Below are 12,085 nucleotides of genomic sequence, written 5' to 3'. Positions count from 1 at the left end.
ATCATCTGTTAACAATATAACTCTAGGTATCCACCTTTTTGTCTCTGTCTCTGATTCTATCTCTTTCCAAATTCACAGTTCATCTCTTGATGAACTTATTTAATAAAGGGTCATCCCTACAGTTCCATGTCATAATTTATGTAGTATTCATTTTCCACTCAAGTTTCTTTTGTCAGTGTGAATACTTTAAACAATTTCTTTTGAAAAACTATAGGTTTCACTGAAAAAGTTTTGTATTATTGAAAGGCTTCATATAATGTCATTTTTATGTAGGAGTGTTTGGAAAGCCTTGGCATAATAAGTAATATGTGTTGCTTTTTTTTTGTTTTGTTTTTTGCAAGGCATGGGGTTAAGTGACTTGCCCAAGGTCACACAGCTAGGTAATTATTAAGTGTCAGAAACTGGGTTTTTAAAAAACTTTGCTCTGTACACTGATAAAAGTAACCTAGAGTTCCCTATTAACACTAATTATCAGTATTCAGCAGATTATTTAAGAAAGTTATCCTTCTGGTCATATTTGTCCTAGATTCTTTAATTATTTTGTTCTCTACATGTCTCCACCTAGTCTTTATGGTTTTTCAGGCCCCATTTTGTTTTGCAGATGTTCTACTTTTGTTTAAAAATAAATTAATAGACATAGAACCTTATATTCTTTATATGTCTCAATTATATGAATTGTTTCTGCTGGTTCTTGTTCCTCATAATCGGGGGGAATATATGATTGCACAGATATATTGTCTACACAAAAATGTGTTGGTAAATTAACAACTGGTTCTCCCCCCCAAAAAAGTATGTATGATACATTTTTAAGTTTAATCTGAATTATTAACATTTTTCCAAGACTTTATTAAATCTAGACAATCAACAAAATAGTATGTATTGTATTGAACCCTGATTTGTAATAGTTGCCTATTTCCAAGACATACATGTTCATATTGAAAATTTAACAGTTGTATCTTGAGAGCCAGGTATAAACTGACTCCATTATACCACTGAGTGTCTTGTAAAAATAGTCTATGAAAGTTGTTTTCCCTCATGTTTTCATCAAGGATATTCTCAAAATAGGTGCAGGCCATTCTCAAAAGAATTTAGGCAGATATGGTGGGTGTTGTTGCTTTCCAGGTCACTATTTTATTTTGCAGTAAAAGTATTATCTGTTTTCTTCATCTCAGAACTCTTTTTTTTTATTTAAGAAAGATTTTATTTATTTTGAATTTTACAATTTTCCCCCAATCTTGCTTCCCTCCCCTCACTTTCTACAGAAGGCAGTCTTTACATTGTTTCCATGGTATACATTGATCTAAGTTGAATGTGATAAGAGAGAAATCATATCCTTAAGGAAGAAACATAAAGTATAAGAGATAGAAAAATTACATAATAAGATAGTGGGGTTTTTTAATTAAAAGTAATAGTCTTTGGTCTTTATTCAAACTCCACAATTCTTTCTCTGGATAGAGATGGTATTCTCCATCATAGATAGCCCAAAATTGTGCCTGATTGTTGCACTGATGGAATGAGCAAGTCCATTAAGGTTGACCATAACCCCCATGTTGCTGTAAGGGTGTACAATATGCTTCTGGTTCTACTCATCTCATTCAGTATCAGTTCATGAAAATCCTTCCAGGCTTCCCAGAATTCCCATCCTTCCTGGTTTCTAATAGAACAATAGTGTTCTATGACATACATATACCAGTCTGTTAAGCCATTCCTTAATTGGTGGACATTCACTTAATTTCTAATTCTTTGCCACTACAAACTGGGCTGCTATGAATATTTTTGTACAAGTGATATTTTTACCCTTTTTCATAATGTCTTCAGGGTATAGATTCAATAGTGGTATTGCTGGATCAAAGGGTATGCACATTTTTGTTGCCCTTTGGGTATAATTCCAAATTGCTCTCCAGAAAGGTTGGATAAGTTCACAGCTCCACCAACAATGTATTAATGTCCCAGATTTCCCACATCCCTTCCAACATTGATCATTGTCCTTTCTGGTCATATTGGGCAGTCTGAGAGGTGTGAGGTGGTACCTCAGAGAAGCTTTAATTTGCATTTCTCTAATAATTACTGATTTATAGCAATTTTTCATATGGCTATGGATCGCTTTGATTTCCTCATCTGTAAATTACCTTTGCATATCCTTTGACCATTTGTCAATTGGGGAATGGCTTGTCTTTTTAAAAATTTGACTCAGTCCTCATTATATTTTAGAAATTAGTCCTTTGTCAGAAATACTAGTTGTAAAAATTGTTTCCCAATTTACTACATGTCTTTTGATCTTGGTTACAGTGGTTTTGTCCGTGCAAAAGCTTTTTAATTTAATGTAATAAAAATTTTCTAGTTTATTTTTAGTGATGTTCTCCATCTCTTCCTTAGTCATAAACTGCTTCCCTTTCCATAGATCTGACAGGTAAACTAGTCCTTGATCTAGTTTGCTTATAATATTGTTTTTATGTCTAAATCCTGTTTTCATTTTGTTCTTATCTTTCTTTTTTTTCTCTTTTTTTAGGTTTTTGCAAGGCAAATGGGGTTAAGTGGCTTGCCCAAGGCCACACAGCTAGGTAATTATTAAGTGTTTGAGACCGGATTTGAACCAAGGTACTCCTGACTCCAGGGCCGGTGCTTTATCCACTGCACCACCTAGCCGCCCCTTGATCTTATCTTGGTATAGGATGTGAGGTGTTGGTTAATCCATGTTTCTGCCATACAAAGTTCTAATTTTCCCAACAGTTTTTGTTGAAGAGAGAGTTTTTATCCCAAAAGCTGGACTCTGTTGAGTTTATCAAACAGCAGATTACTATAATCAATTCCTGCTATTGCACCTAGTCTATTCCATTGATTCACCACTCTATTTCTTTTTCTATTCTATTGTTTTTTTTTTAACTTTTTACAAGGCAATGGGGTTAAGTGGCTTGCCCAAGGCCACACAGCTAGGTAATTATTGTGTCTGAGGTCACATTTGAACTCAGGTACTCCTGACTCCAGGGCCGGTGCTCTATCCACTGCACCACCTAGCCTCCCCTCACCACTCTATTTCTTAGCCAGTACCAGACAATTTTGATGACTGGTGCTTTATAATATAATTTTAGATCTGGTAGAGCTAAACCACCTTATTTTGCACCTTTTTTCATTAAATCCTTAGAGATTCTCGATTTTTTATTTCTCTATATGAATTTACTTACAATTTTTTCTAACTCATTAAAGTAATTTATTGGAATTTTAATGGGTAGGGCACTAAACAAGTAGTTTAATTTTGGTAGAATTGTCATTTTTATTATGTTAGCTCAGCCTATCCATGAATAGTTGATATTTGCCTAGTTATTTAAATCTGATTTTATTTTTTGTGAGAAGTGTCTTGCAATTGTTTTCAAAAAGTTTCTGAGTCTGCCTGGGTAGATAGACTCCCAGCTATTTTATATTTTCTGGTTACTTTGAATGAGATTTCTCTTTCTAGCTGTTTCTGCTGCATCTTGCTAGTTATATATAGAGAGAAATGTTGAGGATTTATGAGGGTTTATTTTATATCCTGAGACCTTGCAAAAGTTGCTAATTATTTCTAGTAGTTTTTTAGATGAATTTTTTTGGGGATTCTACTATCATGTCATCTGCAAAGAGTGAGAGTTTTATCTTTTCCTTCCCAATTCTAATTCCTTCGATTTCTTTTTCTTCTCTTATTGCTGAAGCTAACATTTCTAATATGATATTGAATAGTAGTGATAATAATGGGCATCCTTGTTTCATCCCTGATCTTATTGGGAATGCCTCTAGCCTATCCCCATTGCAAATAATGCTTGTTGAAGGTTTCAGATAGATACTGCTTATTATTCTAAGGAACAATCCATTTATTCCTACACTCTCTAGTGTTTTTTAATAGGAATGGATGCTGTATTTTGTCAAAATCTTTTTCAGCATCTATTAATATAATCATATGATTTATGATAGGTTTGTTATTGATATAATTAATTATACTGACAGTTTTCCTAATATTGAACCAACCCTAAATTCCTGGGATAAATCCTACTTGTATTATCCTAGAGATAACTTCTTGTAGTCATTTTGTTAAGATGTTATTTAAGATTTTTGCATCTATATTCATCTGGGAGATAGGTCTATGATTTTCTTTCTTTGTTTTAACTCTTTCTGGTTTAGGTATCAGCACCATATTGATGTCACAGAAAGAGGTAGGCAGAGGTCTGTCTTCACCTATTTTTCCAAAGAGTTTATATAGAATTGGAACTAGCTATTCCTTAAATATTTGATAGAATTCACTTGTGAATCCATTTGGCCCTGGAGATTTTTTCTTAGGGAATTCAATAATGCCTTGTTGAATTTCTTTTTCTGAGATAGGGTTATTTAGGTATTTAATTTCCTCTTCATCTAACCTGGACAACTTATATTTTTATAAATATTCATCCATTTCACTTAGATTGTCAAATTTATTGGCATAGAGCTGGGTAGAATAATTCCAAATTATTGCTTTAATTTCCTCCTCATTGGTGGTGAGTTCATCTTTTTCATTTATGATACCAGCAATTTGGTTTTCTTCTTTCTTTTTTTTAATCACATTGACCAGAGGTTTATCAATTTTATTTTTTTTTTCATAAAACCAGCTCTTGGTTTTATTTATTAGTTCAATAGTTTTCTTGTTTTCAATTTTATTAATTTCTCCTTTAATTTTTAGAATTTCTAATTTGGCATTTAATTGGGGGGTTTTAATTTGTCCTTTCTCTAATTTTTTAGTTGCATATTTAGTTCATTGATTTCCCCTTTCTCTAATTTATTCATGTAAGCATTTAAAGATAGAATATATCCCCTGAAAGCTACCTTGAGTGTATCTCATAAGTTTTGGTATATTGTATCATTATTGTCATTATCTTGGATGAAATAATTAATTCTTTCTATAATTTGTTATTTGATCCATTCATTCTTTAAAATGAGGTTATTTAGTTTCCAATTAGTTTTGGCCCAATATTGCATATGATTTTTATTACATTTACATTTATTACATTTTATTATATTATGATCTGAGAAAGATGTATTCACTATTTCTGCTTTTCTACAATTGATTATTAGGTTTTTATGCCCTAGTACATGGTAAATTTTTTGTAAGTGTCATGTACTGCAGTAAAGAAAGTACATATTCCTTTCTATCCCCATTCAATTTCCTCCAAAAGTCTATCATGTCTAGGTTTTCTAACAATCTATTTATCTCCTTAACTTCCTTCTTGTTTATTTTATGGTTAGATTTATCTAAATCTGAGAGTGGGAGGTTTTGCTGTCTATGTCTTCCTGTAACTCCTTCACTTCTCCTCTAAGAATGTGGATGCTATACCATTGGGTGTATGCTTATTTAGTATTGAAATTACTTTATTTTCTGTGGCACTTTTTAGGAGGATATAGTTTCCTTCCTTATCTCTTTTAATGATTTCTATTTTTGCAGCTGCTTTGTCTGAGATAAGGATTGCTATCCTTGCTTTTTTCACTTCAGCTGAAGCAAAATATATTTTTCTCTAACCTTTTACCTTTACTCTATATTATCTCTCTGCTTCAAATGAGTTTCTTATAAGCAGCATATTGTAGGATTCTGGTTTTTAATCTACTCTGACATTCACTTACAATTTAAGGGAGAGTTCATCCCATTCACATTCAAAGTTATATTTACTACTAACTTTTCATTGCTCTCTATGTTATATTCCCTTTGTTTATATTTTCCCCCTTTTTCCCTTTATCCACATTCCCCAGTATTTTGTTTCTGAATACCACCACCTTCAGTATGTTTGCCCTACTATATCCAACCCCTCCCTCTTTTTTCCCTTTCCCTTTGCCCCCCTCTTCCTTCTTTTGGTTTCCCTTTTCACCTTTGATTACTTGAAAGGTAAGATAAGTTTCTTAACTTAACTGAGTGTATGTATGTTAACTTTAAGCCAAATCTGATGAGAATAAAATTCAGGCACTTCTCACCTCCTCCCTTCTTCCCCTCTATTGCAATAGGTTCTTTGTATCTCTTAATATAATGAGATTTGCCCCATTTAGTCTCCTCCAACCTCCCATATCTTTACTGTCCCCCTTTTAAAGGAGATATTGTTTTTGAATTATTCTGAGTCACAGAAAGGTCATGAGTGTCCATCACTTCTGGCTAAGTATATTCTCTCTAATAGAATTACAATTATTGAAAGTTATTAAAGTCTTTCTCCCAGGTAGGGATATAGCCAATTTCATCTTATTGGATAGAAGTTTTTTTTCTTTTTTTTTACTCCCCCCCCCCTTTTTAATCTTTTCATTTGTCTCTTGAGTCTTCTGTTTGAAGCCCAAATTTTCCATTAAGCTCTGTTTTTTTTTCATCAGGAAAAGTTGGAAGTCTCCTATTTCATTAAATGTTCATATTTTGCCCTGGAAGAGAAAGCTCAGTTTTGCCAGATAATGAATTCTTGGCTCCATTCCAAGCTCCCTTGCTTTTTGGAATATTGCATTCCAGGCCCTTTGATCTCTTAATATTAATGCAACCAAGTCCTGTGTAATCCTTAGTGTGGGTCCTTGATATCTAAATTGTTTCTTTCTGGCTGCTTGTAAGATTTACTCTTTTATCTGATAGTTCTGGAATTTGGCCACAATATTCCTTGGCATTTTCATTTTGGGATCCCTTTCCGGAGGGGATCAATGTATTCTTTCAATAACTATTTTGCCCTCTGGTTCCATGTTATCAGGGCAGTTTTCCATCACTAAATCCTATAATATTAAGTCCAGGATTTTTTTCTCTTCAGTGCTTTCAGATAGACCAATAATTCTTGGGTTAACTCTTCTCGTTCTATTCTCAAGGTCAGTGGTTTTGCTGATGAGATATTTTACATTTTCTTCTATTTTTTAATTTTTTTTTGTTTTGTTTAACAGATTCTTGTTGTCTCGTGAAATCATTGGTTTCCACAGACTCCATTGTTTTTTTAGAGAAGAATTTCCTTCATTTACCTTTTGCAACACCTTTTTCCAATTGGTTAATTCTATTTTTGTAAGAGTTTTCCATTTGACCGGTTTTGAGAGAATTATTTTCTTTTTGCATTTGTCCGGTTGTATTTTCCAAGGATTTGTTTTCTTGTTGAAAGGTGTTAATCTTCTCTTGGGTTTCCTTTTGCAAATTTTCCAATTGATTTTTGTTTGGTTGTTTGTTTGTTTTTTAGGATTTTGCAAGGCAAATGGGGTTAAGTGGCTTTCCCAAGGACACACAACTAGGTAATTATTAAGTGTTTGAGCCCAGATTTGAACCCAGGTAGTCCTGACTCCAGGGCCGGTGCTTTATCCACCGCGCCACCTAGCCACCCCCTGGTATCCTTGAATACCAGAGTCTTAATCTTACTAAGTGCTGTGGGAGTTAATTGGGGATGGAAAGGTATTTAGGTATTTGTTGTTTTGGTGAATAAATGGAGCACTTGGAGCACTTGGTGATCTTGATGGAGTAGTTGTCTCCTCTGTCATCCTTGTCTCCCTCCCCTCCAACACTCACCTGGGGAATATTGAAAGAGTTCAGAAGTGGGACTTAAAATAAGAATCCAAGAAAGGGACTCAACATATAGCATCCAACAGGAACTAAGCATATGGCACAAAGGCATGTTATCTGAATAACATCTGGAAGAATGACATAGCAGATACAAGCAAGAGAACCAGGTGATATCCCAGGGCAGAGGACTCTGGAGTAACAAGTTGATTTGTTTCTTAGGGGACTGATTTTAAACAAAGAGGAGCCAGCAAAAGTGAGAAAACATTTAAGTATTTAACATTGTGGAGTCAGCAGGAAGTAGAGTTTCTGAGACAGTGCCAGAGGATGAAGGTTCTTGCTCAGCAGGAGTCTGTACCAGAGCTGTGAATGGGATGCTGAGGAGCTGCTTGCTGCTCCTTTTGGCCTGACTATGCGGTAAGCACGATCCAAACCCCTAAACCTAAGGGCAACTATCGTTGCCTCAGACCCTGATGCAGACTTTGAGGCAGACCCCGACAATGAATTGCACTCCAAAAGTCACAATAAGTTTCACTTGCCAGTCTACAGCCAGCTGTAACTTGGCTGTTGCTCTGTCAGTAGAGGGCTGTGAATGGAACACTAGCTGTGCTTCCTATGTGAAGAGTGAAAGTGTCATTAGCTGTTGGACAGTTTGTTATGGTGATGGCTACTGTTCACAAGGTGTGGTAACGCCAGGTTGTACCGATGTTAACTCCTTAGGTGATTTCAAATGCTTTCTCTCATTCTCTGTCATTCCCACCCTCTGCAGAGGGAGGCGGGGGGGAGAAGGGAAGTCTTTCTTTTTGGAACTTTGAAACTCAAACCCATGTCTCCAAAAACTTATTTTAGAAATCAAGGGACCCCCATGCTTTCTTCCTGGTTTGGGGAGGAGGGGGTGAGGTTGGGCAATGACTATGTTTTTCAATAGATTATCTATTGGGAAGCTTTGTGGTTCAATTATTTAAGAAAATAGAGGAAGAAGATTTTTTTCCTGGGATTTGGAAATTTGAATTTTGTCTTGTGAAGTCTGTGCCTATGGCTTATATTTCTGTTGATAGGTCTTAATTGGTATGTCATGTGTATCTGTGTATTCAGTCATCAATAAGATGTTTTGACATCTCTCCACTGGCCTGGAGGGGTGGGGAAATATTTCTATATCTAAGATTTTGGTGCTGGCCAGGGTGTCCAACAATCTCACTTTGATAAGTTTGAAATCCAAAAGAGTTGTTTTTTGTATTGAGAGTGTGTTAGTGGCTAAACTCTGAAATAGTTAGATAAAGTTAAATGTTACTCCTAAAAATTTAGGTTTTGAATTTGATTGCTTTGAAAGGTTTTCTGTTGACAAAAGAAAAACTTTGTAATCTTTGCTTGTAAATTGGGGGAAAATGTATTTCAAGAGAATTTGGGAATATTGGTTTTGTTAAATTGATATTTGTGTATATTATTTTTGAACTTTTGTTTACAACTTATGTGGCATTCATTATGTAATAATTTTGTTTCAAAAACAAGAAGGGGGATATGTTGGGAAGCATTGCGTATGGGAGTTTGGTGAATTATCTTTACCTGGTGTCCTTGAACATCAGTCTTATCTTACTATGTGTCGTGGGAGTGGATTAGAGACTGGAAAGGTATTTAGGCACTGATGTTTTGGTGAATAAATGGAACACTTGGAGATCTTGAGGGAATACTTGTCTCCCTTGTTATCCTTGTCTCCCACCCCTCCAATGCTCACCTGGGAAAGGTAAGGGAATCCAAACTTGACAGAGTGCCAGAGGCTGGAACTTGCCCTCCACACTTCTGGTAAGCCCCAGACAGTCAATCCCATAGCCAAAGCCTCTGCTCTCCAGTTAGCTCTTGGACCACAGCTCTGCAACTGATCCCAGGCTCATCCTGCTCTCAGGCTCTTACCCAGTCCTGGCCTCTTGGAAGAATCTCTGCTGTCTGTGCCCAGATTACCCATGATCTCAGAAGGCAGACCTTGAGGTAGGTGTTCTTCTCCTATCTTTTCTTTCTGGGTTTTGTCGATTGGATTTCTGTTAAGAGGTTTGTTCTATATTATAAATGAGGGCAGATCAGGAGACCTTAGCACAGGGCCTGTCTTCTCTCCACCATCTTGGCTGAAAGTCCATCTCAGCACTCTTGTCATCTCTGAGAAGTCCTGAAGATGCCTTCTGTAATTATATTTCAGCAAAGCAATGAATTTCAGGAAAGCTTCAGTAAAGCTAGGGCAGACTTCAGGAAATAGTGGAAGATGAAACATCCTGGTATATTATAGTCCATTGGATCAGAAAAAGTTAGACATAAAAAAAATGAATGAACAAACCTGAAGATTGGTTTCTTAAAATGAATCACTAAAACGATGATTTCTTATATAAGTATTTGGTCAGATCTCAGTTTCATCATCTTAAATGCCATTATCATTTTGTATGTGTTGTTCAGTTATTTTCAACTCTTCATGAACCCATTTGGGGTTTTCTTAGCAAAAAGACTGGAGTAGTTTGCTATTTCTTTCTCCAGATCATTTTACAAATGAGAAAACTGAGGCAAACAGGGTTAAATGACTTGCCCAGGATCACACAACTAGTAAATGTCTAATACTAGCTTTCAACTCAGGAAGATGGGTGAACCTGCCTCTAGGTCCCGCACTCTTATCCACTTTGCCACTTAATTGCCCCATTTACTTACAAAGTAAATCAGTTTAGCATAGAGTTTAAGTATCTGTAGAAGCACGCTCCAGAATGTCCCAAATGGGACCATGAAGAGCCAGACAAGACGGAAATGACTGAACAAAAACAAAAGTTTAAATGTGATGTTCCACTATTGTTGCCTATAAGAACAGACCTGTATCAAAAAACCACTGGAGGTGTTCCACTTTATGTCTGTTTATTGTCCTACATTGGTTTTATCTATTCTGGTTACCTAGAACTCATGTAAGACCTCTCCACCTCTACAGGCTTTTTTTTTCAATTCTTTTGTCCATACTTGGAGGAACTAAATCACTTGACTTTGTATGTCTTGAGAGCAGGTTTCTTCATCTTCATCTCTGCTATGTTCTGTTCTGCCACTGTTGCTTTTCCTCCACTAACTACATTTAATTCCAGAGATTTTATTTATGGAAAGAGAACTAAGCTAGTTGGTTCTTAATTTCCTCATCTTCAGCCCATTCATTTTCTAGGCTACCACTATATACCCTTTCTCTTATTCTTCAGCTTTCTGCCCCCTGCTCTGAACATACTAAGAGATTCAATGCTATCATTGAGTCTGAAAAAAAGCATGCCAATGAACTTCTTTGTTCTACTCACCATCTTTGCAACTTTTCAGATTATAACTTCCTTTCTAGGCTACCACTCCTCCTATATGTGCCATTTCTCCTATTTGAAAGAGAAAATGTAGCATAGTGACTGGAAAACCAATCTCAAAGCTTCGGAGTCTTTGGTCCAAGTTCCATCTCTGACCTATCCTTGAAAATGTGATCCTTAGCTAATTACTAAACATCTCCGTACTCTAGACAAGCCTCTAAGACTATAAATGGCAAAGAAGTACCATCTTCCCAAAGAGGAATCCCTTAAGCAGTGCAATATTAATTCTTGAGAGGAAGTGTTATCAAAAGCAGAAGTATTAAACACAAAACTAGTTGTCCTCATGGAGCCTACAGCACATGCCAGGGTTGCTGAAGTCAGCTTAAAATGAAATTCAGAAATATTTTACAAAGTAGATAAAAAACAGTAAAACAGATAATATTGCATTTTAAAACTGTCAATATGTGGCTTGTAGGAACCTTATTTATAGATTAATGGCCTCTATTTTTATTTGAGTTTGACAACACTGGTGTCCTTGCATAGAAAAATAGGAAAATACAAGTCCTTTCTCTGATAATAATGATTTTGTAACCCTGGCAAAGTCATTTATCTTTAAATAGTCTAGGTAACTCTCTAAAAGGATAAGTTGCAGAAAAATTGTCATCTATATTAGTTGAAAATGCCCCCTCATTGGGAATTCCCTATAACAAAAAAAATCACAGATTCAAATCATAGGTATGCATACACACACACACACACACACACACACACACACACACACACACACACAGAGCTAGGTGGCTCAGTGAATAGAATTCCAGGAAATGGTGAACCATTCTAGTATCTTTGCTTAGAAAACTGCAATGGGGTCATGAAGAGTATGACAAGACCGAAAATGATTAAACAAAATATAGCACACACACACACACACACACACACACACACACACGCACACACACATATGTATGTATATATATATATATATACATGTAATTACATTACATATAATTCTATATTATAAAGTAGGTAACACCATTAGGCTTGATTTACATATGAGGAAATGAAGATTCAGAGGCTTGCACCAGCTCACAGTGATGAGAATTGGTAGAACCAGTGCTTTGAATTAAGTTCTTCTGATTTCAAATCTAGTGCTCTGCCTATGTGAGTAGAAGTTGAGAAAGTAGCTCCAGAGAGCAGGCCTCAAACAAGTAATGAAAGAGAAGCCTTATAGATTGTCTAAAAATAAATTATATATGTATATACACATATATTATATAAATTTTATATATATGTATATAAA

Source organism: Macrotis lagotis, chromosome 2 (genome assembly GCF_037893015.1).
Source record: "Macrotis lagotis isolate mMagLag1 chromosome 2, bilby.v1.9.chrom.fasta, whole genome shotgun sequence".
NCBI lineage: Eukaryota > Metazoa > Chordata > Mammalia > Peramelemorphia > Peramelidae > Macrotis > Macrotis lagotis.
This window is presented reverse-complemented; position numbering follows the sequence as displayed.